The following is a 25,807-nucleotide window of genomic DNA, read 5'->3' as shown; positions in this document are numbered from 1 at the left end:
AATTGCAAGTTACTCAGGATGGCACATCAGCTAAGGCCAACAAAGGATTGCAGAAGAAGATACTACATTCTTGAGGTACATATAAACATTGGCCACTATACTACTGTGTTCTAGTCTCCAGAAGTTGCGATTCCTAAACATTACCAGGGCCTAACATTGAAACTGTCAAAAATCAGCTGCTTCTATGGTGTGTACATATAAAGTAGGAGATTCACATAATATTGTTATATTTCTGCCACTATTTCAGAACACAACCTTTCTCATATATTTACTTCCCCTTTTCTTGATCTCTAAATGTCATTGTTCTATGCAAGCACACCCATTGCTATGTATGAAATAAAATAAGCAAGTATTATTTAAAACTGCAAGATCTGATTTTCCTGGCCCTGCTCTGCCCCAATCCATTGCTCCTGTCCAGGTTCGAAAACATCAATATTTCCTGTCCCAGATCAATAAAATGGCCAGAGGGCATCTCTGGCAGAGCCTGGCACTGGCAAAACGAGGAGGAAATTTGAGCATGCAAACACTCTGGCTGGGTTTATTAACTTGTTTGCAGAATCTTTGGCCTGCCCTCAGGACCCCTGTTGACCCTCCAGTTGGCAGGGATCTAAGGGCAGGCCATCCAGCGCACCATGTTTCATGGGGTGACCTTGCATTGGGGGACCCGGTGAGCATTATCTCAGGGGGGACAGGAATACACATTCCCATCTCATTTGCATTTCTGGTCAATTTTTGCTTTAGTCTTTGGGGCACTCTAGTACTGTCCATGCACCAGACGGCTTTTTTTAATTGAATATTTTCAGAAAATACTGTGAACAAAGATATGTTCGGTGGTTTAATAGAGGTCTCCCTAATTCATCTGTACACCAGTCCACATTCGACAGTAATACAGGTTCATCTTAAGGAGGTTAAATGGAAGAAAAGTTCATATTTAGGAAGCTGCAAAGATTACTCAGTAAAAAGTTTATATACAAACCCTCAATTACTAAGGCAGTAGGGAAGGAATTCTATGACTTTTATACATATATGATTTAACTTACACAGTGAGTGTTGAGACCACTATGTCAGCCAATGAATTGGAGGCGGGACAGGACTTACAACAAACAGAGTCTATTTACTCAGCAAACAGAGTCTATTTAATAAGAGTCTCTATGAACTACAGCAATCAGAACTCATGACTGAAACTACAGCAAAGTCTCCTGATAAAAGCAGGATTAATTCTCCAGCAAAATGCAGCGAGTACATAATTCAAATTATGTGCATAAAATCAATCCCAGTCACTCCAGGCGTGATTACTGGGGGAATTACCCAGTCATCTCCATTCTGGCTGGGACTTGTGGTGTCACTATATTCAGCCTTTAACTTATTAACTCAGCACTATCTCAGCTGAGGATTGACTTAACACTTAAAAGCAGCTCAGGGCAGACAAAAGCTTTTCACTAATGTAGCCACCACAATTCCCAACTGGAGTACAGCTTTCTGCTGCAAGAATGAAGTTTCGTAACAAACATGCAGCCACTGATTCAGCTTCTCAAATGGTTTGACTCTCCATCAACTATCTACACACCATAAATTTCCAGGACAGGCACAGATACTGATAGCATCAGCGTAATTGTCAGACAACAAACAATAACATAAGTCACAGAATTGCATTGAGCTGACATGCAGGACATTTTCCAGTAACAGAAAGTATATAGCAAACTCTAGGAAACTTTGATTTGAATTCCCCACTTCCATTTGAAGTAAATGAGACAAAATGCATGTGAGACAATTGAGACAATCTGTGTGTCAAATGTATCAGTTTTCCCAAAACTAAAATCTCACAACCAGGCAAAAGATCACTATTTTCACTTCATGTTTCTGTGGCAATTCAATTGGATTGTACCTACGCCAGGGAGGATTTGGTGTGCAGAAAGTTAACATGCAGGTAGAGCAAGCAATTAGGAAGGCAAATGGTATGTTGGCCTTTATTGCAAGGGGGTTGGAGTATAAGAGTAAGGAAGTCCTGCTGCAATTGTACAGGGCTCTGGTGAGACCACACCTGGAGTACTGTGTACAGTTTTGGTCTCCTTACCTAAGGAAGGATATACTTGCCTTAGAAGCAGTGCAATGAAAGTTCACTAGATTGGTTCCTGAGATGAGAGGGTTGTCCTATGAGGAGAGATTGAGTAGAATGGGCCTATACTCTCTGGAGTTTAGAAGAATGAGAGGTGATCTCATTGAAAAATATAAGATTATGAGAGGGCTAGACAGGGTAGATGCTGAGAGACTGTTTCCCCTGGCAGGAGAGTCTAAAACTAGGGGGCACAGTCTCAGGATAAGGGGTCAGCTAGTTAGGACTGAGATGAGGAATTTCTTCACTCAGAGGGTCATGAATCTTTGGAATTCTCTACCCTGGGAACTGTGGATGTTCAGTCGTTGAGTATATTCAAGGTTGAGATTGATAGATTTTTGGACTCTAAGGGAATCAAGGGATATGGGGATCAGGCAGGAAAGTGGAGTTGAGGTTGAAGATCAGCCATGATCTTATTGAATGGCAGGAGCAAGCTTGAGGGGCCGTATGGCCTACTCCTGCTCCTATTTCTTATATTCTTACGTTCCTCTTTTCTTTACATGGTATTAGTTAGGAGCAACCCAGGAGACCCAAATCTGAACATCAATGACATTTGCCCTTGGGTTTTGCAAGAGAAAAGGTTTTCTTTTAAACCTTTTGTCCAATTTTTCTCCTCTCTTTGTCTGAAGATGCTGGGATATGCTTTGATGCGTGGTGACATGTCTCTGCTACCTGCTCTACTTTCTATAATGAGTGCCAGCAAGGTATTCATTAAGAGGAACATTACAGCGAGGTCTGTACCTGTCCTCGCCTGATATCCACAAATGCCCACTTTACAAATAAATTTTACCCTTTCTAGCCTGAGGCACTAATGTCAATTGTAGCACTCCAACCACAGCCGTGGCTAAGATCAATCAACTCATCACCACCCACAGACTGTCCTGGTCTGTACTACTGTGCACTGGGCTGTATATTTACCAATGCTGCAATGTCATCTGTTAACTATATTACTAGCCCTTTGAATTGTTTCAACTGAACCATAACATTAAAAAAATTGTGTGTCAGCCTTGGCTCAATAGTAGTAGCACTCTCACCTCTGTGTCAGAAGGTCATGGGTTCAAGACCTACTCCAGAGACTTGAGCACATAATTTATGCCTACATTTCAGTGCTGTACTGAAGGAGTGCTGCACTGTCGGAGGTGTTAAATCAAGGACTCGTCTGCTGTCTCAGGTGGACATAAAAGATCCCATGGCACTATTCAAAGTAAAGCAGGGGAGTTCTCCTGGTGTGCTGGCCAATATTTATCCCTCAACCTACATCAATAAAAACAGATTATCTGGTCATTTATCTCATTGCTGTTGTGGGACCTTGCTGTGCACAAATTGGCTGCTGCGTTTCCCTACATTACAACAGTGACTACACTTCAAGAGTACTTCATTGTCTGTAACGCACTTTGGAACATTCTGAAGTTGTGAAAAGCACTATATGAATGCAAGTTTTTTCTTTCTTCTTTAAAAATTGCTTGAAAGAGAAACTGTGGAACTGGAGGACAACTTGACTGTTCTTGGCCCACAATTAAATATTATTGCCCATTTTGATCAAAAGAAGCTACCAAGGACTGCACTAGCTATTCAAGGTTAATCTCGAATACACTTTGTATGTGTCTCAAATATAATTAGCCATCTCTACCCCACTATCAGATTAAGTGGTTTGAGTAAAATGATTTGGATCAGGCTAACCAAGAATATTGGCATATCAGGCCATTCCATGGGAGAAGATGTGCACCAAAGCTGGGCCACATATGAATGTAAATTCAATGTAAATCCCTCAAATGACATTTTTTTTTCAGTGGGGTGGTGGGAAAGGGTGTTCAAAATGTATATTGAACAAAACCCAACCAGTCACAGAAATACAAAGTACAGTGTCAGTAGGGAAAGATTAATTAGAATGCACACCAGGTGAGTTTAATGGAGTGTTTTACCATTTAAACTCCAATTAAACAATTAACTTGTTCAATTGGCCATTTAAGAGAACTCACATTGAACATTTAGTGAAGGCCAGTCTGTGTTCGAATGTCAGCTGAGTGCATCCAATTATTGATAATTTGGAATGGCAGCTTAAGCAGGGTAAGAAGTTACCAACCCAAAGAGTTACTGCTTGTCTGACAAGAATTTCTTCACCTTTTTCCCCCGTTCATCCTTTTTTGTCACTTGAATATTTCCTACACATTGTTTTATGATTCAAAACCAAGAGGGCTCCATTTCTGAAGCAACCAGAGCCTCCTCAGAACTTCTTGAAGTGGGAATGCAGCTTTTAAAAGGGTGGTAGCATTCGCAGTACTGCTGGAAAGTGGAGAATATGAGCAATGAATTGCAAGGTTGCTCCCCAAGTTCTTTGATGCCTCTTTTAGTACAAGAGGTGAGGGCAAGGAGAGATGTCCTGTTTCCCAGAGGATTGGCAAGACCTACATGCACTAAGCCTGGAGAGAGGTGGCAGAAATGATCTGTTCCAGGAGCATTGCTCCCAGGACCTGGATTCAATGAAGGAAACATTTCAGTGACCTTACAGGACCAGCAGGGGAGAGTGCATCTCTCTCTTTCTCCATTTCTCTCAGTAACACCCGGCAAAAGTCCTTCTCCTCCCTCCCCAGAACAATTCCCTCTCTTGCATCACACCCTTCATCACCAATCAAAAGGACAGACTATACTACCTCTCATTCCCATTTTAAACACACACTCACCTCTTGTTTACTGCCTTCTCAGAAGCCACTGATCTCACATGGTAGCACTTGCAGAACCAGGAACTCCTCTCATTCCTCATTTCACACTCCAACTTACTTTCCATTCAACACCTCCCCACCCTGCTTGCATCTTCTCCCTCTTGGCAATTGCACATCATGGTGAAGCCCCGCACATGTGCACTTTCCTTTTTAGTAGCCACTTACTAACTCTTGCCATCGCTTTCTGCAGGACAAAGTGGCACACAACACAAAGGAGAGCAGTAAGATTGGGGGGAGGTCTATACAGCATCATGACCCTCACCCTGATGGAGCAGGAAACTCTGGAAATCAGTGGCCCTTCAAGAACAGGGCCTGTGCTTATTACTTCTACCCCTTCATGTATCTCAAGAAAATCACACATTCAGCCAGCTTCACAACTTCAAGCGGACTTATAAAGCCTGTCATCTGCTGCTGTCCAGCCTATCAGTGCCATGCTAACTCTTGTCCTTTTTGTCTTTCCTCCAGTTCCTTCTCAGCAGCAAAACTCTGAAGACGACACCTCGGATGAAGACAATCCTCCTGAGGATACGTCATCATGTACTCCCTCCCTCTCAAGCAACAGCACAGAGATTGGCACCTTGGGTGGGTTGCAGAGTGAGTTAGAAGAGTGAATCAACCAGCACGAGTGAGCAGGAGCAGGTAGTGGTGGCAGGGACAGCCCAGATGACGGTTCACCAGAGGGCAAGGTTATCTCCCAGCTCTGCGGAGCAGGGCTGAGATGCTGACTTCAGGGTACCAGCCTTGAAAAGAAACTGCTTGCATCGCACAAGCAATCGTACGAGGTTTTGGAAGGCCTGTCAACACCATGGCTGAAAGTAAAGAGAAGTCCACATGCAGCTTATGTGGTGTTCTCTCGCACAGCATCAGCACTCTGCAGTCTACCTTGGAACATGTGGCCACTTCCAGGGACACTGCAGCTGGTCCCTCAGACCAGGAGTCTGTACTACCAGACTTTGTAGTTTTGATTGATGCCCAAAAGGCTGCCACCCAGACTCTGTGCTCCAACTTGTGTTCCATCTTGGAGAGTGGTGGACCACATGGATAAGGGCTTTCAAGGTATCACTCATCTCCTACGGCTTGTTCTCCCACAAATCAGTGGGAGTGATGAGCCGCAGCTCCATGGGAGTAGCAGTGGCACAATGTAAGAGGCACATGTTGCCCTCTCTCAGGATGGCAGCATGTCTGCTCCCTCACCACCCCCTTAACCAAAACCTGCCATGTGTCAGAAAGCCAGCTGAGCCACACTCACAGGCTCGAGCTCCCAGAAGCCATGAGCATCTCAAGGGTCTTAAGGTGAGTAACAGCAGCCTTCAACCAGCTTTGGTAAAGCTATCAGAGAAGCACCTTGTGGGAGTAATTAAGTTAGTAAACCTCCTTTTTTTAAAAAAAAGGTCATTTTTGGTTGACACTTGGGTGAGAAATGAATTCAAGATAATTATAGTGTTTGGCATTAAATTAATCACCTTTATCTCATTTAGCACGATGGTCTTTTCATAGCAGCTTCTAAGCCTGCACTGTCCATATATGGAGGGTCCTTATTTGCAATCAGGAAATTCTTGATGATGTAGCACCTAACAGACTTGGGCATGTAGTAAAGCACGCAAAACATGCACAAGTCTTACAAATCCAACCACTTTGGATTTGAATCCTAACACATGCAGAAAGACAGTAGTGTCCCTGCTGTCTTGCATGTATAATTACTTGTATGTTATGCCAGCTACTTATCATTTGTATATGTGTATTCAGGTAGGTTTTGCACTATGCATTTTGTACTTATTCATACAATAAAATATTTGACTAAACCGAGACCCGAGTTACGATCTAGACAGAACAAACTAAACAATGCAAAGCTTTCCACATATTGAAGCATTACAGCATGAAGCCTAATCCTGAATTCTAAAAATCTGATTGAAGCTTAACTGTATTGGGAAGCAAACACTGGCAGGTATAATTAGGAAGAGAATTTGTCAAGCTCTTGACTTTGCCTAAGAATGAGAGGGCTGGAATAGCAATATCCTAACTGTTTGCACAGTGTCAATGCACACACAATGGCAATTGCAGCTCCAACCTCAAATGGATTAATATTTGATGCTGGAAGAGAAATGTGAGATGTTCATGTTGATTTAAGATATCATGAAATACGCTGAAATTTGCAATTTTATTGATGTCCAAGGCCCACTTTTTTCCTAAAGTCTTACATGTATACCTGACAGGGTGATTTACCCCCCCACTCCCACCCTCCCGGATTTGATGGCAGATTGTTTAATGCTATGGATATGATCACACTTAAGACATAATAATAAATGTCATTGTATACCTATGGATACTGTTTAAAATCTTATGGACGATATTAGTAACAAACGTTCATATGAAATTCCTTCATTAACTATTGAAATGATGATGCAGAGTAATTTTGGGTTAATGCCTGCATTAAAATATTAGAGAGGGAAAATTCATACAAATGTGTTAACTTGTTTGTGATTAATACGCCACAGAGCAGTTTCAATTTTTTTTTTCTGAGACATGCATGATATGTAACAACAGTTCTTTTACAAAAATCATCGCTGGGTCAATATCCTGGGATTCACGACTTAAATAGCATTGTGGGAGCTCCATCAGCAGAAGGACTGCAGCAGTTCAAGGGGAAGGCTCACTGCCAGCTTCTTAGGGCAACTACTGATGGGCATTAAATGCAGCATTTCCAGTGTCACCCACACGATAAGAACAAATGAAAAAAAATTCAAATTTAGCTATTCATTGAAAAATATATCTTTTAGTTTCCACTAAAGTACTGAAAAAGTTGTCTCGCAATACGTGATATACTCTAATCAGCAATTCATATTCATGCTCCACAGTTTTTTCAATTACAAACTATGCTCACGAACAGGCCTTCCGATTTTTGGATTCAAGCTAAATAAAATCTGGTGGAATCAGCTGTGAGCAAGAACATGCTTTCTCGAACCAAAAATAAACATTCATCATTTTAAAAAAAAACTTTGATTAGCAAAACAATTTTGGAAGGAATAACTAAAATATTTTAAGTAAATAATAAATGCTTATGGCTGTCTTCTCAAATTCTGATGTTAAGGAGTGTTGACGTGCATCATTAGATTTATCCTCAACCCCTCATCAATGGAACCATTCAATGGGTTATACAGGATGCAGGTGACTCAAGGTGTGCACTATATCGATGTTGCCTGTTAGTGCTGAGGAAAGATGCAGTACCCTCTGCACAGGGAAACAGGTTGCATGCAGCACAACAGAACTGGATTTACTCCTAACCTAGGAATTCATCTTTCAAAGGATAACTCTAACATCAGACAGCATGCTTATGAACATTGCCTTCTCTAATACCACCCTCATTGGTACCTTACATATTCAACTTTGTGAAACAATGTTTCCTTTTCAACTATTGTTTTAATAAGAATAAGAAATAGGAGCAGGAGTAGGCCATACGGCCCCTCGAGCCTGCTCCGCCATTCAATCAGATCACAGCTGATCTTCAACCTCAACTCCACTTTCCTGCCTGACCCCCATATCCCTTGACTCTCCTAGAGTTCAAAAATCTATCTATCTCAGCCTTGAATATACTCAACGACTCAGCATCCACAGCCCTCTGGGATAGAGAATTCCAAAGTGTCAAATTCTCTAAGTGAAGAAATTCCTCCTCATCTCAGTCTTAAATGGCCGACCCCGTATCCTGTGACTATGCCTTCTAGTTCTAGACTCTCCAGCCATGGGAAACAACCTTTCAGCATCTACCCTGACAAGCCCTCTCAGAATCTTATATGTTTCAGTGAGATCACCTCTCATTCTTCTAAATTGCAGAGAGTATGGGCCCATTCCACTCAACCTCTCCTCATAGGACAACCCTCTCATCCCAGGAATTAATCTAGTGAACCTTCGTTGCACCGCCTCTAAGGCAAGTATATCCTTCCTTAGATAAATGTAAGGAATCTTACAACACCAGGTTATAGTCCAACAAATTTATTTTAAAATCACAAGCTTTCGGAGATTATCCCCTTCGTCAGATGAATGAGTGAAAAGGTTCTCAAATCGCATATCTTATACTATGCTGGGACAGCATCACACCAATCAAAAGGTGTCGTTGTTATTCAAACAGGCCAGTCACGGAGAACAGCACGTCCCAGTACACTGGATATACATTGATCGTCATCAAACCAGCGGACAAAGGAGGAGCCATTGTCATACAGAACAGAACGGACTATTGCAAAGAAGCATACCGACAACTGGACAACCAGGAACACTACAGACAGTTACCCGCAGATCCGACCAAAGAACACACCCACCAGCTCAACAAACTGATCAAGACCTTCGATCCAGACCTTCAAAGCATCCTACGCACTCTCATCCCACGTACTCCCCGCGTTGGAGACTTCTACTGCCTCCCAAAGATACACAAAGCCAACACACCCGGACGTCCTATCGTATCAGGCAACGGAACCCTGTGTGAGAACCTCTCTGGATACGTCGAGGGCATCCTGAAACCCATCGTACAGGGAACCCCCAGCTTCTGTCGCGACACTACAGACTTCCTACAAAAACTCAGCACCCACGGACCAGTTGAACCAGGAACACTTCTCACCACGATGGACGTCTCGGCACTCTACACCAGTATCCCCCACGATGACGGCATCGCTGCAACAGCCTCAGTACTCAACACCAACAACAGCCAATCTCCAGACGCCATCCTACAACTCATCCGCTTCATCCTGGATCACAATGTCTTCACCTTCGATAACCAGTTCTTTACCCAAACACACGGAACAGCCATGGGGACCAAATTCGCACCCCAATACGCCAACATTTTCATGCACAAGTTCGAGCACGACTTCTTCACTGCACAGGACCTCCAACCAACGCTATACACCAGATACATCGACGACATTTTCTTCCTATGGACCCACGGCGAAGAATCACTGAAGAGACTACACGATAACATCAACAAGTTCCATCCCACCATCAAACTCACCATGGACTACTCCTCAGAATCGGTTTCTTTCTTGGACACACAAATCTCCATCAAAGACGGGCACCTCAGCACCTCACTCTACCGCAAGCCCACGGACAACCTCACGATGCTCCACTTTTCCAGCTTCCACCCCAACCACGTCAAAGAGGCCATCCCCTATGGACAGGCCCTACGAATACACAGGATCTGCTCAGACGAGGAGGAACGTGATGGACACCTACAGACGCTGAAAGACGCCCTCGTAAGAACGGGATATGACGCTCGACTTGTCGATCGACAGTTCCGACGGGCCACAGCGAAGAATCGCATAGACCTCCTCAGAAGACAAACACGGGATGCAACCAACAGAGTACCCTTCGTTGTCCAGTACTTCCCTGGAGCGGAGAAACTACACCATGTTCTCCGCAGCCTTCAACATGTCATCGATGACGACGAACACCTCGCTAAGGCCATCCCCACGCCTCCACTACTCGCCTTCAAACAGCCACCCAACCTCAAACAGACCATCGTTCGCAGCAAGTTACCCAGTTTTCAGGAGAACAGCGTCCACGACACCACACAACCCTGCCACGGCAACCTCTGCAAGACATGCCAGATCATCGACACGGATACCACCATCACACGAGAGGACACCACCCACCAGGTACATGGTTCATACTCCTGTGACTCGGCCAACGTTGTCTACCTCATACGTTGCAGGAAAGGATGCCCCGGAGCATGGTACATTGGCGAGACCATGCAGACACTGCAACAACGGATGAACGGACACCGCGCAACAATCACCAGACAGGAGGGTTCCCTCCCAGTCGGCGAACACTTTAGCAGTCAAGGACATTCAGCCACCGATCTTCGGGTAAGCGTTCTCCAAGGCGGCCTTCGAGACACACGACAACGCAAAATCGTCGAGCAGAAGTTGATAGCCAAGTTCCGCACCCATGAGGACGGCCTCAACCGGGATCTTGGGTTCATGTCACGCTACACGTAACCCCACCAGCAAAAAGGGGGAAAAAATTATGTATTTTAATATTCTCTCTCTCTCTATCTCGTTGCCATTTTGGGTTTCTTTCTGCCTGTCTGTGTAATTGACACAATGTATATCCAGTGTACTGGGACGTGCTGTTCTCCGTGACTGGCCTGTTTGAATAACAACGACACCTTTTGATTGGTGTGATGCTGTCCCAGCATAGTATAAGATATGCGATTTGAGAACCTTTTCACTCATTCATCTGACGAAGGGGATAATCTCCGAAAGCTTGTGATTTTAAAATAAATTTGTTGGACTATAACCTGGTGTTGTAAGATTCCTTATATTTGTCCACCCCAGTCCATCACCGGCATCTCCACATCATGGCTTCCTTAGATAAGGAGACCAAAACTGTACACAGTACTCCAGGTGAGGTCTCACCAAAACCCTGTACAATTGTAATAAGACTTCCTTACTCTTGTACTCCAACCCCCTTGTAATAAAGGCCAACATGCCATTTGCATTCCCATTTGCCTGCTGCACCTGCATGTTAACTTTTTGTGTTTCTTGTACCAGGATACTCAAGTCTTTCTGGGCACCAACATTTAATGGTTTCTCACCATTTAAAAAATATTCTGTTTTTCTATTCCTCCTACCAAAGTGAATAACCTCACATTTCCCCACATTATACTCCATCTGCCACCTTCTTGCCCACTCGCTTAACCTGTCTCTATCCCTTTGCAGATTCTTTGAGTCCTCCTCACAGCTTACTTTCCCACCTAGCTTTGTATCGTCAGCAAACTTGGATACATTACACTCGGTCCCTTCATCTAAGTCATTAATATAGATTGTAAATAGCTGAGGCACAAGCATTGATCGTTGCGGTACCCCAGTAGTTACAGCCTGCAAACCTGAAAATGACACATTTATTCCTACTCTCTGTTTTCTGTCTGTCAACCAATCCTCTAACCATGCTAATATATTACCCCCAATCCCATGAGCCCTTAACTTGCCTAACAACCTTTTATGTGGCACCTTATCGAATGCTTTTTGAAAATCCAAATATATTACATCCACTGGTTCCCCTTTATCTACCCTGCTAGTTACATCCTCAAAAATGTTTTATGAAAGACTGGACAGATTTTCCTCTTCTGGGTATCAATAATCATCTGGATGGCATATGTAGAGAAAATTAACGGATGAAATGAATGAATGGAAAATTAGACATGCTGAGTTACGATGTGCGATCTTCCCTGCCTGATTTTCCTCTAAGCTCTCCGCCCAGTCGATTATTTATGTCCAAGTGCAAAAGAGGAAAATCTTCCTCTATACATTAACCTCATCCCCCCCCCCACTGCCCGTATCACTCTGTTGTGAGTGGAAGTGGCATAATATTTAATTATCATTATCCATATATTCTATATTCACAATCTCTACAACTACAGAGTGCTGTAAATTATATGATGTGTATTAATGTGGTTTCCATGAAGTACACTTCATGGTCTTGACAACATATTTAAATTACTGAAGCTATTCTTTATTTGAAGATTAATTTGAAGACAATGTTGAAACCACAGGCATTCTAAATGCACACCAAGCAATCATAGGTTAATTAGCATGTGCGCTAGGAGTATAATCATTCCTTTTAAACCACTTAACTATATTAACATGACCTAATTCTTTAGCAGATTGATCTTAATGTAAACACAAACATTATGGAGACCTGTGGGATATGATTTATATTTTATTCGTGGAACTACCCAGATCTCACTTCCAACTTCATTGCTCATGGGTTATCATGTCAGGCCACTTATGGGATACTGATCATATCTCAAGTGTCTTCATAATGTATGTACAGCACTACTATTTTTTTTTGTAGACCTCAGTATTGTTATTTCACAGAGGCGAAAATAAAAAGATAATATACACATTGCAAACTTCCTGCCAAATGCCTCATGGGCACCAACATTTAATGGTTTCTCACCATTTAAAAAATATTCTGTTTTTCTATTCCTCCTACCAAAGTGAATAACCTCACATTTCCCCACATTACTAGTTTGGGGGAGGGGGGTCATATTATTTCCTAATACTCAAAGGGTCTCTTTGTTCTCTTTTCAAAGGAGCATGCTGCACAAAACCACTAGAAGAGATCCATGATCAATGCTATGTTTCCGTTGGGCCAGGAGATTGTCTTGCTCTACTGCCATCACCTGAACTGACTGGTTTCTTCTACTCCCTTACCTGTGTACTCTGACCAGGCTAGCTGGGAATGGTGGATGAGTCATCACCTTGAGAGATGAAATTCTAATCTATCTCTCTTCCTGCTATACCCCAGCTTCTGGCTACCTCTTGTGGATGACCAACAATTTGGGTGGGACCAGACTCTTAGTTGACACTGAGTGTGAAGCCTGATTTCAAGGTGCCCTAAAGCCAGTCTCCTTGGGGGTGATTTTAAACCCCAAGAATGGGTGGGTTGGGGGTTGAAAATAGTTGGTTTTTGGGTTGTGACTGCAACCCGGCTTTATTTCCGGGTTTAACGTCGGCGTGTAAAAGTACAGGCTTCCCACTGGGAATGCAAAGTCCGAAAATTTTGCGGTTGCAACCCAAAAAAACCAACTATTTTCAACTCCCACCTGCCCCCAACCCACCCGTTCTTGGGGTTTAAAATCACCCCCCTTGTCTCTGAAGAGAATGAGGTGAGAGCCTCCTGTAAGTCAGAACCCAAGTTCTCAATAATAGCTGACACAGTACTGGTGAAGAAAATGGCATTGGTGTTTGGGCCCTCTTTCCTGGCAGCTCTGGCATGTAATGGCCATTACATGCAGCGAGTTCGGAAGATTCTCAGAAAATTGCATGAAGTTTCTAAGAGCTTCTGCTCCTTAACGACTGCAGCTTGATATGCAGCCTGTGAGGTACAAATCCGTGGGTCCCAGAGCTGCTCTCATCTAATCCGAACAGTCCCATCCTCCCTGTTAATGCTCATCGGCTGCCACATACACTGTCTCATTCTCATTGATGCTCAGTACTTCGCCAGGTGCTTATTCCTGATCTCCCCCCCTCCCCCCCCTCCCCCCCAATCCAATTCCCCTGAAGTGAATATTTCTGTGCGGTGCTTGTGGGGTCTGGAGTGCTTGATGGGTGCTCATGTGTTGGGGTTGCTTTCTGCTCCTCCCTATTGCTAGCATCATCTCGGGAGACCCTACACAGAAAGAAAGACTATGTATTAGCATTGTGTACGCAGTCAATGGATCTGCACACAGTAGCAGGGCCACTACAGTCACTTGTAGCAGATGTGGCTGCCTGTAGTCACTGATTGAGTATAATGTGCCAGCAAGAAGATGTAGTAGAACAGTTACTTTGTTGAGCTTGCACAAAACCACCAAACTCTCCCTCACTCACTCGATGGCCTCCGCCCCAAATATTTGGAGGGCCTGCACCTCGGAGTGGGTGAAGGGCCACAGATTGGCTGGTGTGCATCCAGTGAAGGTTCTCTTCTATTGGTTGTGTGCAGCCTTCTCTTTTGAAAAGTGAACAAAGAGATCCTTTGAGTATAAGGAAATAATATGACCCCCAACCCCCACCCCAGTGAGTAACCTATTCCACCAAGTGTGAAAGATTGAGCAGAAAACATGCAAATAATTCGAGGAGCAATGGTGAGTTAGTGAGAGTTTTGCGAGTGAAAGGAAGTTGCCAAATTGAAAGTGCAACATCAAGGACAATATTTTGGAGGTTTAAGAAGTGGGAGGTGGAGCAACTGCTTTGCAGGCTGCATTACAGATGGTGCCTGCATACTCCATGCTCGGAGAATGCATTATTCAGCTGTTCCCTTGTTTTGTATTTGGCACCCATTTGTCTTCCCTACACTGGCATTCTTCTTCAATCTAGAGCACTGTTTCCTCATTTACTTCCATAAGTGAGGAGACAGCATTCACATAATCCTTTCATGCTTGCTGAAGGCTGGCTTTATTTGGAAGGTTTCCCTCTGGCCCATTCTCCTTAGGGCCACCTCCTCCAATAAAACCCCTAGTCTCTCCTCTGTGAAGTGGGCAATTCTGGGAATTCCTCCAGCTATTTTTCTTCTTCAGGCTCCAACTAAAATCAACAGCCTCCTTTTAATAACAGGAGCAGATCTTTAAGAGCTGCTGAACTCTCGATTCCCCCTCCCACTCTCACCACCATCACCACCAGTGCAACAACACTCTCTGTACAAAGAAAAACGTGGAGGGAGCATATTTTAATTACTTAAATGAGCTGAGCTCACGGAATCCAGTGGGGTCAGGCTGCCACTCTATCAATGCATATGGGACCATTATTGGTGAATCGGCTTAATGTCTTATAATGAACTATGTCAATTAGTATTAAGAGCCTGCATTTTGGAAGTGGTTCTGGATGATTTAAGGTTATAATTTCTTAATTAGACTATAATTAGGGGCATAGGTTCCTGAGTCAGTTGGTCGAAAATTTACATCCGGTATGAGTGTATTACTGTGCTTGTTTATTTAATCAGTGAAAAAGGTGTCATAATTTCTTCATCTCTGGGGTGGCCCTGAATTACAGATCTTTTATGTTTATGAAATAAATCCATCAATACTCTCCTTGGATGAGGTACAATACCCGTATCCATAACTGTCAGATCCATACCATCCATATCCACTCAACTATCAGGGGTTAGGATAATTAGTCTATTCTGAAAACCTGATTACATGGTATAGAAATATTAAAACAGGTCAGGCGTGAGTATCACAGGAAGGCAAGTTCATGCCCACAGTTCCCTACATAGTTCAAGTTACTGAACTATTTTCCATTTAGTGTGGGCTGACACTTGTGGAAATATCTCCCACCTGCTATGCCATGACGGAGAAGTGGAGGTAAACAGGGTCTCTTTGGGTCCAGTTGGCTCATAAGAACATAAGAAATAGGAGCAGGAGTAAGTCATCCGGCCCCTCGAGCCTGCTCCGCCATTCAACAAGATCATGGCTGATCTTCTACCTCAAAGCCATTTTCCTGCACTATCCATATATCCCTTGATGCCTTTAATATCTAGAAATCTATCGATCTCTGATTTGAATATACTCAATGACTGAGCCTCCACAGCCCTCAGGGGTAGAAAATTCCAAAGATTCAGTCACCCTCCGAATGAAGAAATTTCTCCTCATCTCAGTCCTAAATGGCCTACCCCATATTCTGAGACTGTGACCCCTGGTTCCAGACTCCCCAGCCAGGGGAAACATCATCCCTGCATTTACCCTGTCGAGCCCTGTAAGAATTTTGTATGTCTCATATAATGGCTCCATGATGACACACCCAGCAAAGAGAGATTGGAGATGGGATAGATGAGATGGTTCTCTCTGGCAGACTCTGTAATCTGATACCTGAGCCAGGCAGGCCCATAGTAGCCCAGTGCATTGTTAATGATTGATCAACCAATCATCACCAATTGATCATACCTGGTGTGGTAGAACTCTCACCGACTATATATAACCTTGCATGCCTATTGGGCTGGACAAACATTGGGAAGTTTACCAGTGCTTTGTGCTGGCAAACTACACAGTTTTAGACAAACTTGGGGGTGGGGTCCTATGCCTTTCCTCTTACCTGAGCTTTCTAGCCTTGGGTAAATGGGGTGTTTCCCTATGCGGAAAGAATGTACAGTCCATATCAGGCAAATGATGTTGATTTTTTTGTAGTTTGGATTGGAAACCCTTTACCTGGTGATGGGTTTCCACATGTCAGACATACCTGGTTGACCAAAAAATACCAACGCTGGCTCAGTGATGTGCAGTTTGTAATAAAAAAAAGCCTAACAAACCATTAGCGCAAAAAAATTATTTTGATATTAGCAAAAACAGCGAGCTTGATGAAAGTAAAAGCTGCAATGTTTTCCTATAAGTCAGAATCACTCATGGGACTAAAATCATATTTCACAGGAAGGCACTGAACAGCTTCAATTTCTGTCATTCATCCGAGACCTGTTGGCGAGTATATTTTATTTACAAGCTGTTTTACGGTTTATTAATTGAAAGTTTCCAGATTTACCTTTTGTGCCTTTATTATAATGCCCAACCCCTCCCCCTGCAAAAAGAGTTGTGCGAATATAAACCACCCTAAAATTACAATAAAGTGATAAATCTCTTCAAATCACCTATCACTGCAGCAGTGCTGGATTGAAATCAAGACTTAATGGATACAGCAGAAAATTATTTTGAAATGTAGCTCAATGCAAAGGCTTATTGTGATAGACTTAGCTTACTATTAGTGAAGAAATTAAGTATGTAAATGCCTTAAAATAGATCAATATTGACAGCATACTGAAACACAATCCTTAAATATTATTAGCATTCAGAATGCATTAGGTGGCCATGCGCTTCAATTTTTGTTTGTAAGTATGTATATAATTTATAGTGCTGGAGAATACAATTTACAAGAGTCATCTATGTCTGTTTTATGATCTCACAAATAGATGGATGAACTCAACCATATAACAGTTCAAACACTAGGCATAAATATGACCTAAATCTTCCAAATGTACCCTACCATAAAAGTAGCTTACACATATAAAATAAATTAATTCTTGCATGTCATAGTGGTTTTTTAACATAAATTTAACCTGTGAGTCTTTCTGTGAACCAAGTTTTTTTTGAGGTGTGGGAAGAGTAACTATTCACAAGTATCCTGTGTAAACATGTTCATTAGCTGTCTTTATGTTGCTTCTCTTGTGCTTACCCACAACTCCTCCAGCCCTCTTGAGAATGATAATTTGTTGCAAGAAAATTGGAACTAAATTACACCACAAATATTACGAAACAGACCTGTTTAACTGATGCGCAGTGATAGGAGTAAAAGGCCCAGTGACAACGTTAGGTGTGTCAATTTTCATCAATATTTAAATGATCATAGTTTGGAGGCTCTGGAAAGACCAGTTTCATCCAGTTAGTGAATATTGACTTCAAACAGGTCATCTAAGACCTCAGCACAATATTACAATGATATGGTTTGAGACGATTGTAAAGACTCTGGTATAACATTTCCGTGGGGTTTCTCCCGATCTCCTGCCATAACTTCGGCAGATGATCCCGTTTCCCTGGGGTTTCCAAGTTACAGTGGGAAATTGGGACAACCCCTGTGGAAATTGTACTCCTCTTTGTTCTATATGTTTCAGTATGTAGAAGAATTGAGAGAAAGGAGTGATTTCACGACTAGTAAAATGGCTCCAAGCGATGCCATGAATAACTGTTACTCAGCTGAGGGCCAAAATACCAAATATTCTCTTTTTTTTTCCAGGGCCACTGATCAAAGTGTACCACAGAATGGTGGGATGTGGATTTGCACCTGCAATTCACCACATGTTGAGTTCCTGATTTCACTCATGCCTGGGAAGGTGCCAAGGAGAGGTCAGGTACTTTGTGGTATGAAGAGAACAATTTTTTTTTTAGGGCTAATGCAACTCTTTCATTCACTCTATGAAAGTTGGAATAATCCTGCCTCCTACTAGCATTCCCTTACCTTCTTTTACTGGACAGCAAGAAAAGATAAAGCAACAGTGCTGAACCAACAACCCACGGTGGACAGCAAAGTGTGTGTCACATTTTCAGAAAACATCAGCAAATAACAACTGAAGAGGTTGGAAGTGTACCAGTGAGCAAATAACAAGCAACTATAACAACAAATTGCATTTATATAGTGCCTTTATCGTAGTAAAACATCCCAAGGCTGTTCACAGGAGTGTTATCAAACAAAATTTGACACCGAACCACATAAGGAAATCCCAGGACAAAAGCTTGGTCAAAGGTAGATTTTAAGGTGGGTCTTAAAGGAGGAGAGGCGGAGAGGTTTAGGGAAGGAATTCTAGAGCTTCTGTCCAAGACAGCTGAAGGCACGGCTGCCAATGGTGGAACGAAGCAGGGTCAAAAGCTACCAATAACAAAGTATAAAAACTATCAATCAGAAATAAACAGTCAGCATCCAGCTGCCAATAACAAGGAGCAGAAGGGGAACCAATAACATTGTTCAAAATTTGTGCACAAATTGCCTGCTGGATCCCAATAAAATTCTGAACAATGCTAAAACAGTTAAAAGTAGAGCTGGAATGACATGGTCTGGGCTTTACGAGGCTACTGTAATGTTATCACTGCAGAAAAATACATAATTTACAGGAGCATATAACAAGGAGAACAACTGGGGGTGAATACAGGATAGTGATTTGACTGAGGGCTGGTTCCCCTATGAAGTCTGAATGATTTTTATCCATTATCTTAACTTTGAGGTGAGATACTGCCATTGCTGGGAATTTTTTAACATTAGAAATACTGTTTCATTTTCAGGTGGTTTTATTTGAGTATGTATTTGAGCAGCAGGTGTCAGTGGGGATGTGGACTATTGTGCATGCTCCATGTTATTGATGGGCGATAATATTCACACTGAATTGTTTAATGATAATGATGTCATTACCTCCTAGTCAGGAATCTCTGTCAGTTGAGTGCTGGACTTGGAGCCAATCCGTCCTGGCTTTGAATGCTGACAGGTTACACTCAGTCTTTCACCCTTGTAAGGAAGATAAAATTAATCCCATAGGATGGGGAGAAAACAAGTGATTGCATGGAATGCGAAGCAATCGCCTCACTGTTGCAGTATCTTCTGGCTGTTTAGCAATGAAAACGTGAATCAGCCATTGGGCACTTTGGAGACCATTCAACATGGGTGATCTGTCTCTCTAATTACTGCAGGGTTACAGAGAAATAAAGGATTTAGGACAGAGCAGGAGAACATTTTTTATGCAGAGGGTTGTGAAGCTGTGGATTGCACCATTAGAGTTAGTGATTGAAGCAGAGATGATGTCAACATTTAAGAACAAGTTAGATAGGTGGTTGAAGGAAAGGGAGATAAAGGGATATGGGAACGGGATGGGCGCATGGAATTAGAGCTACTGCTCATGTGGAGGACAAACACCAATACAGACTGGTTGGGCCCAAAGGCCTGTTTCCGTGTTGTAATTTCTATATAATTCTAGGTAATCTGCAATTGATTACCTGAGAAATTCTATGCCCACTGTATGTTACAAAGCAATCATTTCCAGTTCTGAAACAGAATTTAAAGAATTTAGTAAAAAATAGTGGACGGTCAGCAGATTATTAATCCGGACATGTGCTGCTTGGGGCTGGTATGTATGTGACCAATATCTGCCGATCACTCCAAATCACCCATTACTTTGTATGTGATAATATGATCTAATTGTGACAACAGCCACCGTTGCCAAATTTCACTGATTTTTTTTGGTGCCATTCTTACAACCTCATTGAATGTAACCAAAAACTGAAAATCCACAAATTATGCTCAGTTTCTGCATTGGATGTGCGGCCTTTTCTTTGACTTTGTGTTTTCTACGTTAACTTTAATATAAAGTTCAACAATTTCCAAAAAACAACCCTGGCAAAATATATAAGGGGGTAATTTTACAAATTTGCACTCCACTTACCATTTGTTGGCTGCAGAGATTGTCAAGCTAGGCTGCTCCTGTCCCTTTGCCATTGCTGCTCTGTTATCAGCTCCAAGGAGATGCCTGGGAATGATTCGATACAGTGGCTGGCTTTTCTTTCTTTGCTGCCTCCATTCCGCACCTTCCCATTGATGACATAGCTGTGATCGGGAACTCACTGGATGTGCGGATATCCAACCGTAGCTGTCTACTCAAGATCTCACCAATCCACACAACTCTGGCTCGGCAAACAAGGCGCTCCCCTAGGCTGGACCTGTAACAAGTAATAATTGCGAATAATTTAGAGGAGCTCGGAGCATTATCACACAGCCCTTGAACTCAGACGGAGCGCATAACGTTCGCTGATGTATCTTGTAACAATAAAAAAGCAGAGACATCTAAATTACAGGTGAACATGTCAACATTTGAAATGGCAAGTAATGCCCAGCATTCACTCCTTTGTATGATATGGGAACTGACCTATAGAAATATGAGAGCTATAACACATCCAGCCAAACAATGAGAGCAATCTTCATATCAGCAGAAGGGAAAGGCAAACTCTGACATCTTCAACCCGATTAGTATCTGGTCCCATGTGCAGCCACAGGGACTAACCCTAATGAGGTTAATACAAGGTTACAAATCATTTTGTCTCGTTTTGTGAATGAGCATTCTCTCCTGCTACTGAATTCTTTGCGACATATTCCTTCCTACGTTATATTATTCTTACGAAGTCAGTTTTTGAATATACAGTCCTGCATCTGTCAAATGGCACTATTTGTCATTCAGTTTATGTTTTCAGATTTGCAACTGAAAACTGTTTTCAATCATTTATAATTTCAAATTGCAATGAAAAAATAATTTTAATTAAAGCAAGCTATGGCAGTTAAATTATTAATTCCGCCTAATTGTGTTTCTAATCTACATATTTGGTCAGCATGTTAATTTTAAAAAGGTGACCTTATTTGAACATTTGCTTATACTGTGCTTATCAAGTTGTTTCTAAACTAGCAAGGAAATACCTTCCATAAGTAAATCACAATAATGAATGTGTTCAATACTAATTATCCAAATGGGGATAATTCAGAATCTCCTCATCTCTCTATCTGTTAATTAATTAATGGTTTAAATGTCATCTTGATGGGAAGTGCTTGTCAGAAATGGAATCCACAATCGTGATTTACAACTTGGCTTCCAACTGTTCGAAAGCTGCAGCACCCCAGGGTTAAATTTAATTCAAATGTAAGATAGTCAATTGTTCTCTAACAATTTCGCTAAAACTCCCCATCGGGAAAGCAGTATGAAGCATTGATGGGGTATGTGCTTCCCTTCCTACTCATTGTCATTTGTTGGAACCTGCAATATTAAATTAAAATTAGTGGTTTGTCATCCTGTAACAGATTTGTTCTGTGCAATGCTGAAGACGGTAATTGAAGGGATTACCCACTGTGTTGCCGAGGAGGCCTTTTCTAAAGAGCAGCCTTTCAAAATATCAAGTACCTGTGTCAGGCGCCTAATCCAGTCTTAGCAGCCAGAGCAGTATGGAGACAATGTGATTGGACTTGCTTGATGACAATGCTGGCTCTGTTTTACTTAATAAGTGTCATGCTGGTTAGAAGACTGATTAAAGGTGTGACTTAATGTTAAAATATCGGTGTATTTATGTCATCAGAAATCTATTTCACATTTACCACATCATCTGAGATACACAGCGAACTTCAAGTTACTGTAAAATGGGAATTTTACACATACAGTATATGTCGTGTGAGCAATGATCCTGGACTTAAAAACAAAACACTCAAATAAAAAAATTCTATTCAATGTTGTGTTGAATGTTTACTTTTTTTCTGGCCATCAATTAACCCCGTTATCCACATGTATTTCAGCTAACATGGCTAAAATTCAGTCACTTTAAAGTATGTTGGGGTTTGTATTTCCTTTTTTTGAATTTCTGGGATAATTTTTGTTTAATTATTATAATCTCATGTTTAATGGTATCTCATCTGTATAAAATACCACAGAGATACAAATTGCTGATCTCACAAGGGGCCATTTCGATGGGCCATGTCGGGAGAATGAGTAAATGTATAGGCTGCTGGGAGTATAGGAGAGTGGTATTTTTGTTTTTTCTATACGAGATGTTTTGAAACATAATACCTGTCCAGCCTTAGCATATTACATGAATATATTGGACCACTGCGGACTTTCTGCACACACCAGCAATGCACATTGGGAAACCGTGCACCCCTAGTTGTTATTTTCCACCCATTAGTTTTAGAGGATGGAAAATCACGGGCTGAAGTTGCGCAATTCATCGATGTGTGCTCCCAGCGTGTGCCAGGAGTGATGAAGCAGAAATCTCCTCTAAAGCATCTTTAGTGCAGCAAAATACGCCAAGGTGCTTCTTGAAAATGGATGAATTGAGGAGGAGGAGGCAGAGGATGAAATTCTCATTCACTATGCTATGCTGTGTTAGGATGTGGGATTATGTTTGCAATTTCTAACAATTTGAGTTTTTGATTTCCAGTGTGCCATCACGGTGAGAGCACTGAGCAGAGACAGGGGAGGGAAGACCAAGCAGGAACAAGAGGTAATCCAGGCTGCGCTTGTGTAACTCTAAGTGACCAGCTAAGGAGCAGCATTGGTAGAAACCTTGAGCAGGTCTCCATTCTGTTTTCTCAGATAAAGGTGGCACAGGGGAACGTAAAAAAAGAAAATGTAAAATAACTTACAAGGATGAATTGATGTTAAGGACTTTTGATGGCTCTGTGTAAGTAGTCATGTGAACGTAAAGCATAGTCCCGGCTAGTGCCGGGATTCTACAAAAGCAGTTTCAAACATAGATATACTTTTTACAGTATTGTCCAAAAGAACACTGTTGTTTGAGTTTCTTTTAATTGTAAAAGCTCCCAGAATTCACAATATTGAATTAAATTGAAGATACAACAGAGATTGGTGATACATCAGGTCTCATTCACCCTATTGCTTATTAAGACAATCAGTAAATGGAAAATCGTGGATAGTGTACCTGTGATTTTCCAATAAGCCAACCACTGCATGCAAAATCCTGCCAGTAATGTGGGGTTTGGAAAGTTCACTCTAAATATTCTGCTTAACTGGTGCATGTTACAAAATAGAATTAATGTAATTTTCATTAATTCTTTTTTTCCAAATTAAAATTGTGATGGAAATGCCAACGCTTAAATTTTCTCAAGGGAACTACTTCTCTCTAAAGGTCCATGTGAGATACAATTCATTGAAACATTTTGGTGCCAAACCCTGCTTCTTTTGAACTGAATAAACAAAAGGAAATATCTTGCCTTATTCACCATCAGCTGCTGCATGGATAGAAATTGCTTTATCGCTAGTTAAATTCTTTGCAGCGGTAAGTGAGATAATATTGCTATGAGGCATCAGAATACAGCAGGTTTCTGCAGCAGTCAAAGAGAGAAAAGCTGGCCACATTACTATGTTATCACACTTTGCAATAAATTATATATCTCACTGGCATTGCTAAGTAATAAATCCGCTAAAAGAAATTGTAAGGCCTGAAAGATGAGTGATGTGGTGTTTGTTTTAGATGTTTTAATTTGTTTTCGTTATGTACAATTTTCCCACATTTTATTTCAGAAAAGTGAACATCACAAGTAGATTACAAGCTGAAACGGGAAAACTGGCAAACATTTAATAATTAATGGCTCAGGCATAAACATTATAAAAAATTAAACTTGGATCAGTGAGAAAATAGATTTCATATTCTAGTGGAAACAAAATACATACCATTCTGATGCCTCATAGCAATATTATCTCACTTACCGCTGCACAGAATTTACCAAAAACAAATTAAAACATCGAAAACAAAAACCAGGTCTCTTGTCAACTTTCAGGCCTTATAATTTCCCTTAGCATATTCATCACTTACCAATCGCAGTGTAGCATATTTTGTACATAATAATCGCTCCAGGTGATGTCCTGATGCAGGCAAATTCAATGTCCTGATCTTTGATTTTATTATTCCTTAATTTCTTTGACATTCAAAGAAGTCACTTCTAATCCTCATTTCCATTGCCAGTTAGGACTGTCCAATGACAGAGACTGTGATAGTGTGACACATACTGTGACGGTGTGACACATTCTGTGACAGTGTGGGAAGGACAGCGCACAGTCTCCTGCTTTATCCCCATAATCAAAGATATGGTATTCACTTTCATCTCAGAAGAATTGAAAGGTTGAATGAACTTCGTCATGATTCAAACCTGGGATGTTCTGGCCAAGTCTAGTACTCAATCAACTGAGCTATCTGATACTCTTGACTTTGTATTTGATTTTATTATAAATATGTACATAACTACATGCACACATATGTGTGCTTTCAAAAACAGTATATAAACACAATAGATGGAGACCAGTTTAGTACAGTTCATTTCATGCATAAGAATGACCTTGATATGTCACACAAAGATGCAATTTCTATCTATGCAGCTTTCTTCAAAAGCACCTCCCAAACCCACGACCTCCACCTCTGAGAAGGACAAGGGCAGCAGTTGCACGGGAACACCATCACCTCCAAGCTCCCCTCCAAGTCACACACCATCCCACCTTGGACATATATCACCATTCCTTCATCGTTTATGGGTCAAAATCCTGGAACTCCAAACCTCAAAGCACTGTGGGAGGACCTTCACCACATGGACTGCAACGGTTCAAGAAGGCGGCTCACTGCCACCTTCTCAAGGGCAACTAGGGATGGATAATAAATGCTGGCCTTGCTAGCGATGCCCATAAGCCCAGAATGATTTTTAAAAAAAATATGCTATTCATGACTTGGTCTGCTATGAATACTGAGGTATTATGAGTATCCCATGGACTCCACTGTGTATCCTTCACAGCTAACCAGCTGCATAAGAAAACCACCAGGAAGCCCCTTCTGGATTTGAGGTGCATAAATATATCTTATTAGTAATAATAATTCTTTGTCTAGTTTACACTGACGTACCTTCAAACAATAGGATAAATGCATTGATCCTGGTATTCCCAGTGGGGAGCCATGATCAAAAGGAGCATAGGTTGGAGAATCAGCACTACAGTGCAGTAGCCCTATCTCCGACCTGTGCTCTCTTCGAGTGCAGCTCAATGCCGAGGTTGTGGAATCAATGAATTTGCCTTAATATTTCAAAGTGATTCTGTAAATCTGAACCACATACTCAAAGAATATTGCAGCATCCCTGTTGTAATCAGAAATCATGCAAGGTTTATAATTTGGCCTAAGAGATACCTTCCGATTTGTTTTTCTGCATGAAGGATCTTACAGAATTTCCAAACGAGACCCACGACAAGACATTTCGGCTTTGGTCTCTCTCAAACAATAATTTTTAATTAAACCAAGAGGGTCGTGGAACATCTCCATTTATAACACTTTTTAAAAATATACAGGATCGGGGACAAATATAAACAGATTATGTGAGAAATCTTAAGTTCTTATTGAGGGAATAAAAATCAGTGTATTATTCATAGACAACAGACTCATTCGTTTTTCTCTAAGATA

General features: G+C 41.7%; 1 long non-coding RNA gene across 3 annotated transcripts in view; it reads left to right on the top strand.

Annotated features, from left to right (window-relative positions):
* LOC137344939 (uncharacterized) overlaps nucleotides 1-22,956 on the top strand; it is a 58,610-nt gene extending 35,654 nt beyond the window's left edge. Inside the window, exons 3-6 of one of the 3 annotated variants that reach the window (XR_010968504.1) lie at nucleotides 5,299-5,415; nucleotides 18,072-18,590; nucleotides 22,790-22,852; nucleotides 22,924-22,956. This is a non-coding gene — a long non-coding RNA (uncharacterized lncRNA). Of the gene's footprint in view, nucleotides 1-5,298; nucleotides 5,416-18,071; nucleotides 22,057-22,789; nucleotides 22,853-22,923 lie in introns of those variants that run through there. The other 2 variants (XR_010968503.1, XR_010968505.1) reach the window with 2 other exon arrangements.
* The last annotated feature ends 2,851 nt before the right edge of the window (nucleotides 22,957-25,807 follow it).

Source organism: Heptranchias perlo, chromosome 28 (genome assembly GCF_035084215.1).
Source record: "Heptranchias perlo isolate sHepPer1 chromosome 28, sHepPer1.hap1, whole genome shotgun sequence".
In the NCBI taxonomy this organism is placed as follows: domain Eukaryota; kingdom Metazoa; phylum Chordata; class Chondrichthyes; order Hexanchiformes; family Hexanchidae; genus Heptranchias; species Heptranchias perlo.
Note: the sequence above shows the minus strand (reverse complement) of the source record. Positions and strands in the feature narration are given on the sequence as shown.